Here is an 8149-nt window from a genome sequence, read left to right on the forward strand (position 1 = left end):
GGGCAGAGGACTTGAACAGACACAAATGGCCAACACATATATTAAAAGATGTTTAACTTCACTAGCTATTGGGAAACTGCAAATGAAAATCTCAATGAGATACCTCTTCACCCTGTTAGAATGGCTATTGTCAACAAGATAAATAACAAATGTTGGAGAGGTTGTGGAGAAAAAGGAATCCTCATACACTGCTGATGCGAATGTAAATTGGTAAACAGAATGGAGGTTTCTCAAAATATTAAGAATAGAATTACGATATAACTGGCAGTCTCTTTTCATGATATCTACCCAAGAAATCGGAAAACATTTATTGAAAAAGATATGTATATACCCCTATATTCATTGCAACATTATTCACAGAGGCCAAGAAATGGAAACGACTGAAATGTCCTTTGATAGATGATTGGATAAAGAAGATGTGGTACGTATGTGTAATACAATGGAACATTACTCAGCCGTAAGTAAAGATGAAATACTGCCATTTGGGACAACATGGATAGATCTTGAGATTATCATGCTGAGCATTTTGGAAATAAGTCAAATAGAAAAAGTCAAGAATCATATGATTTCACTCATGTGCAGGATATAAAACTGAAAGCAACAAAGGCACAAGACAAACAAACAAACAAATACTCACAGACACTGACAACAGTTTAGTGGGTACCAGAGGGTAAGGAGGTAGACAGGGAGTTAGAAGAGGTTAAATAGGTCAAATATATGGTGACAGAAGGAGATTTTACTTTGGGTGGTGAACTCACAATGCAAAATATAGCTGATTTATTATAGAATTGTACACTTGAAACCTATATAAATATGTTAACCAATGTCACCCCAATAATTTTAATAAAAATAAAATACTCATTTCTAACTCTTAGTCCTGTATTCTGTTTTACCATGCTATTCCAAGTAGAGTAATAGAACAATATTTGTCTACAATTGAGAGATAGACAAAAGATGGGTTATATTTTTTCTGTACTGTTTTTCTTAAACCAATACTGCTTTCAGTGATACCTTCTATACATTTTGTATAATTTTTATAATTATGAAAATTATATAATTTCTATAATATTTATATCCTACAAATATTAATGGTGAATAGGGGTCCTTCACTCTGTTTACAATGTGTGTATGTATATTTTTCTTTTCCAACTGAGTGTGTTTTATAGTCCCAGTGTTGAACTCCAGATTGTTTATTATAGTGTCCGCACAAATCATCCATGCTAAATTAAAAGATAATCCAGGCAGAAGAATGAATTTAAATTCACACTTATATTTTTCTCTCTGTGACAAAAATGCCACATATATATTTTTACAACTTGGGATACAACTTTAAAATATATTTTTTAGAAGTTGTAAGTTCATTTCTTAGAAATAACAACCTCTGATTCCTAGGTATCATTGGCTTTGTTTGTTTTTCTTAAGTCTGTTTCTATTTTTTTCTTTTTGTGTCTATTTTTCCTGTCTTTTACACTTTGGATTTGAACAATTTGACACTTCAGGACTTTAGTTAAGAAATCAAACATTTTACAGAGCATAGATCTGCAGACAGTAAGATATTTAGAGATGAAGAGTTAAGAAATAAAGTACCCTTATTAAAAATATAAAATACAGTTTTGTAGAAAAAAGCTTTCTTGCCATTTTTAATTTTTATAATCATGGAATACCAAAAGAAAAATAAAATATATGGTATCTATTCAAATTTAGATAAAAACAGATGAGTGAAATGTTTTTTACATGGCTACATTTATCATTGTAAGCATCCTTAAACAAATGCAATCCATTCAAAAATATGTCATTATGTGTTGTTTTACAGCCTCTATAATGTCAATTTGATGCATGTAGTAAATTTTTCTTCAAGTTGAATAATATCCCAATGTATGTGTAGCAGATGCTTTTCTGTATCAAATGATTCTTAGCCTGTCCTCATCAAATACATTAAAGTCATTTTGGAATCGCATGCATGCAAATGAGAATTACATGCATGTATTATAAATTTGCATTTGAAATGACTAAATTCTCTTGCCATTTCCATACTTTATCGCAACAACAAACTATTTTTCATATCTTAAAATAATATATTTGTTCTAAGGTCAGGATGTTTGTGACTTTAAAGCCAAAACAGATGTTTACATCCAAGTAATGGGACCAGAACATTTGTTGTTATAATGACCTACTTAGCATTTAAACTTAAAAACATTTTAGAATAAAGGACATGCAGCTCCAAAGGTCAAATTTTTATTTTGAATTTTTTGCAAAGCAAAATGATGATAACTGTCATATATAAACAATAGGTATTTGATTAATCCAATGTGTTTTTAACAAAATGATGTTTCCTTATAATATTATGAAAGGCAGAAAACTCAAAGACGCATGAAAATTACCAGGAAATATATGCCTGATTTTAGAAATTAGTTAAAATTATTTTCTTATTTTTAATTAGGAAAAATTCCAATACAGTGTTTTAGATTAAGAGAGTAGCTCTTAGTGTCTTATGATGTCCTAAGTTTTATATCTTGAAAATTGTAAAATTAAATAATGGGGATTATCACAATAAGATGATCCAAAATTGTAGAATTCTTCAATTCTTTTGTCACTATTTATACTATAAACTTTGAAATATAATATGACAATGAAAACACATCCATAGCTATGGATACAGAATTATAGATCAAGTATTAATATAGTGCTTGCTAGAGTTAAACTTTTAGAAACAGTGAAAAGACCTTTGAGGCAGAAGTAAAGTAGGAACCTTCAAGGCTTAAGAATTAAAACCAGCCGAAAGCTAAACAGGAACCCAAAGGCAAAGGTCTTAATTTAATACAAGGGTCAAACTACAGATATTACATACAAGTAAAGCATGAAAAATTTTGCAAATACATGTCCCCGGGTTGCTAGAATGATCCTTGAATCTAATTTAGTTTCATATATTTTGAATATGGATTTCTAATTGTTCCAGTACCATTTGTTGAAAAGATTATAATTTCTCCATGGAATTGTCTTTGTACCTTTCTCAAAAATCTGTTGTTTATGCAAGATAGATCTATTTCTGGACTCGGTAATCTATTCTATTGAGGTATGTGTTTATTGTTATTCCAATACCATAGTGTTTTATTACTGTAGCTTTATAATAAGACTTGAAATCAGGTAGTGTTAACCCAACTTACTTTTTCTAAATATCTTTTGTCCATTTTAGATAGTTTTCATTTCCGTATTTCAGTACCACCTCAAAAGGGAGCTTGGAAGTAAAACTTGTATTTGATCACCTTTACTCCCTTCTACCACCCCCCTTACCCTCTGGTAACCACTAAAATGATGTTTGTGTCTATGAGTGTTTGTTTGTTTGTTTGTATTGTATGTTTATTGCTTTCAGTTTTATATCCCACATATGAAAGAAATTATCTGGTTCTTTGCCAAACATATAGTAATAAAAGGAGAACTGACTCTGGGTGTTGAACACACAATGCAATACATCGATGATGTATTATAGAACTATACACTTGAAACCTACATAATTTTACTAACCAACGTCACCCCAATAAATTTAATAAAAATTGAAAAAGAAACAAAAAACAGCAAAAGCAAAAAATATACAAATGTTAGGAATATAGATAAGCATTTTGAAAGTAATTATCTCAGCAAAATTTTCTAATGCAGAGCTTGGAAAACAATCATTCACATGCCAAAAAATTATAAGGCTAATAATCCAGCATATAAAGAAGTATAAGCTTCAAAAACTTCAGCATTTTCTTTGACTAGCTGCCAAAGTCTACAATAATTAATTATTTGTTTTTATAGCTTCTTTTACTTTAGTAATATTACAAAGAAGAGTTCAACTACTTTCAAGATTAATGAATTTAAACTGTTATTTGTTACTACTCTGAAAATTCTCCCTTACTCATGGTATGAAAACTCCAAAAATACATGGGATTTTAAAGATTTCTGATACAGGGAGAGGTTTCTTAAGCTTTTCTGAAACAACAAAAACAAACAAAACAAAAAAACAAAACAAAACAAACAAACATTGAAATTCTAAAATAAACCCAGGGCATCATATGGCTTGTTTTTATTTGTAATTCTCATAACAGGCAGGACAAAAATCTTCTTTCAAGTATTTGATTAGATTCAGTACTTGCACCTCAGCATAGACTCATTTTTTCCATTGATTGAAGGGGATATTTTGAAAACGAATGATTATTATCATCATTTTAAAAATTAACAGGTTCATTTTACTTACTTTATCATATAATTGCAGTGTACTTTTGTTACTTTTTTCAATGTACTCAAGTCAACAAATATACACCAAAGTCCTACTTTGAGCAAAATATAGTATTAGGTGTTATGGGGCACAAGAAAAGACATCTGTCTCAAATAACAGGTAATCTGTTTAGGGATGTGTGATGGATTTTTTATTTTTTATTATTTATTTATTTATTATTTTTTAATACATGTGCTGCAAATTAAAACATAATTGTTTCAGTACAAAAGAGAAAAAGTGTTATGGTCTTTGGTAATGACAGTGACTGTTTCCAGTTGAGGAAAACAGGAAAAGATCTTACACAAATGGCATTTAGGATAGTTCTTGAAAGATATGTAGAATTTCACCTTATCTCATAGATGACTTGTTCTTACTTTAGGAAGATTTTGCTAAAGTCTTGTGAGATTTCAAAGACTGAGGAGGACATGTCATTCTGATACCCAAAGTTAACATAGCTTCCAGATACAAGCTGCCTGGTTAAGATTTGAACAAATCATGTTATTAGTATTTGTTTGAAAAGTATACCACTAACATATACAATCTTCAAATATCCTTAATCCCAAACATTCCTTACAGAGCTTATTATTTGAAGCAGACAAAATAAAATAATGAAATGCAATAGTGTGAGATGACAGTGCAACAGGCAGAAATGATGGAAATTATTTGGTTTTAAAAATAGTGTAGTGGTTAAAGGTAAGGTATATAGTAATATAATTGTCTGCAATCACAATCACATATTTGTTACATAATCTTGGTGTTATCATTAGCAAGTTATTTCCTTCTTCTGTGTTTGTTACCTCAACTGTAATAGCAGCCATATCAGTGGTATTTGTTAAGCACTTAGTAGATACTGCTCAAGGCATCAGTGAACAAAATATGCAAGAAAACATTTGCACATGTGGAACTTACATTCTAGTATAATGGACAATAAACAGTATCAAAATAAGTAAAATATATAGTGTGATTGAAGTGCTAAGTGCTATGGAAATAAAACAATCTGGAGGGGTTTGGAAGTGTCCGAGGGTGTTTTACAATTTTGCTAGTATAATATGAGTGGGCTTTATTGAGGAAATAAAATGTCATCTAAGCCTCAAAAGGTGTGAGGGGTTAATGCTGTATAAGGGAAAAGAATAGTCCAGGCAGAGGGAGCATGTCTGGCATGTTTGAAGAAGAGCAAGGAGGTATTATATCTTGAAAAAACAGAGAGAGGGGGCACAAAGAGAAAAGGAAGTTGGATCAGGTATCAGATTCTTTAGGGTGATGTTGACCATTTTTAGGTATTTGGAACCTTTTTTGAGATAAAGAGTTACTGAGGGTTTTGAATAGAGAGTGGCACAATTTGACTTATATTCAATAGGGCCCAACCTCTTGAGTAAGAATAGACTAGATAGCAGGGTAAACATGAAATATTTCACATATGAGATAGTAAGCAGCTTAGTCTGATGTGGAAACAACAGAGCTGCTGAATGGTGATCAAATTGTTGAGGTAGAGTCAATGAGATTTCTGATAGATTGACTATAGAGTCTGAAGGAGTAAGGAAAGAATGAATCCAAGAATTGGGACCAGGGGAGATGGGTTTATAATTGAGATGGGGAATATCATTGATGGAATAGATTTGGAAGGGAAATTTGGAAGTTTTCTTTGGCACATGGTTAGTTTAAATGTCATGTAGAGATATTAAACAAGAGATATGAGGTTGGATATGTGTCTGAAATACTGGGGAGATGTTATAATTCAGGTGGGAGATATACGTTTGGAATTTGTCACAACAAAACTGTTACTTAAAGCTATGGGACTGGATGAGTTCATTAAATTAGTAAGTGTAGGTAAAGGAGAAAATTTTGAGGATTGAGTCTTGAGAAACTCTGGTGATTGGAGATTTTTTAATAAAATAGAAAAAATTAAAAACAAACAAACAACAGTAAAAACCAAAGGAGTCTAAAAGAAGCAGTCAATTCAATAAAAATAAAAAATAAATAAAAAAAATGAAAAACAAGAGCACATGGAATCTTAGAAGCCAGGTGATAAAACTATAGTCATCCCCGCCCCCCCCCAAACTGGAGTGATAAACTATAGCAAATGTTGCTGCTGCTGATAGCTAAAATAAGATGAGGACTAAGATTTGACCTTTCAAAGTAGTAATATATAGGTTTTTGGTGACTTTGACAAATATAGTTTCAGTGGTGTGATGGGAGCAAAAAGCTGCTTAGGGTTAGTTTAAGGAAGACGGGAAAGAAAGGACTTGGAGACATTATACATGGATAATTATTTTGAGAAAATGTGCTGTGAAGTGCAACAAAAAACATGGGACAATAGTTGGACTGAATAGCTGGTCAAGCACATATATATATGTATATATATACTTTTTTTTTAATGAGCTTGGTAACAGCATATATGTACATTGATGGAAATACTTAGATGTTGAGATTCTGGGACAAAAGAAAGAAAGTTCTAGCTAGGCTCTTGAATGAGAGAGGGTGGGATTTAATGCACAACAGGAGGGGCTATTGTAGATAGCTGCAGAAACATTTCAACAGTACAGATGGCAGGAAATTAAGCAGGTATTATAGAGGGGATTTTTTTGGTGATCTGTCTCATTACGTTTGTTTTCTTACTGAAGTACAAAGTAATATAATCTTCTAAGAGTGAGAACAAAGATTGATATGTCAGGAGTTTAAAGAAAAAGTTTATAAATACACCCCTGTAGAAAAATGGGAAAGTGGACTAAGGAAACGTGTTTTTCATGCTATATGAAGTGTCGACTTAGAGTGTATAATCATGAATTTAAAATGAGAACAGCCTCCGTGGTAAATCTGTTTCTCTAGCCTAATCAGCTACATAGAGGTAGAATAGACAGAAAATACATTTTAATTATAATTATAATTTGACAAGCTACTTTGTGGCAGTAAAAGAGGACCAAAAGAGCAAGAGATATACATAAATGTTTGATGATACAATTTTAACTGGGCAAAATAGGAAGAAAGGCTATTAGGGGTGTGTGAGCAAGTGGAAATACAGTAGGATAAATCAGCTTTATTATATATAAAGAACATTATGTCTATGTTATAAATCAACTTTATTCCTATACACACACATATAGATTTATATACTAATCAGTTTTGATTCTCATTTATGTTATCACCAGTATATTTCACAATTTTACACAGGTTATTTGAGTTTGAACAATTTATAAGAGGAGACAAGATTTTTCAATAACTTTGTGAAATGTATATCATTGTCTTCATTTTAACAATTAGAATAAGAATCAGAAAGATTAAGAAATAGCCAAAGCCCATGCTTGTATGTAGTAGAGCAGAGAGTATGATTCAGATTTAAGCCGATTATATTTGTTTCACCAAATTGCCTGTCCATTGTGCAACTGATGGTCATTGGCACCAGTTCACCTCCAACAGGGATCCTCAATTTGTGGTGCAGTATAGGTGGAAACTTTATTCAGTGAAAACATGTCAGTTGTGATACAGCATGGGTGTATTTTGAGAACAACGTGGTTGTGAAACAGTTGAGTAGTGTTACAGCTCAATTATGAAGCAGCACAGCTGTGACACAGCATAGCTGTGAGGTGGCCCTGGTGTAAGGTTGTGCTGGGGAAAGGTGGCCCTGAAGCAAGGCTCCTCTTCTGCTAGATAGCTTTGCTCTACTGTGCCTTGCTCTGCTCCCCGTGCTGTTCTCTGCTGTAATCCAGTGAGACATCTTTGATGTTTCATCTTTGGTGTTTCAGCTTCAGCTGGGGAATCGCAGTTTTCAGTCTTCAGTGGAAAGGGAATATGTGTTCTTCCAGCTAGAAGGGAGCTGACTTATATAGACAGAAACCTCTGCCCCAATCTCTGATTAGTCCATCCTCATACAAATGTGGACTACAAATCCTCGCAGTT

Source organism: Rhinolophus sinicus, chromosome 2, assembly GCF_057876585.1.
Source record: "Rhinolophus sinicus isolate RSI-liver-muscle chromosome 2, RSI-T2T, whole genome shotgun sequence".
NCBI lineage: Eukaryota > Metazoa > Chordata > Mammalia > Chiroptera > Rhinolophidae > Rhinolophus > Rhinolophus sinicus.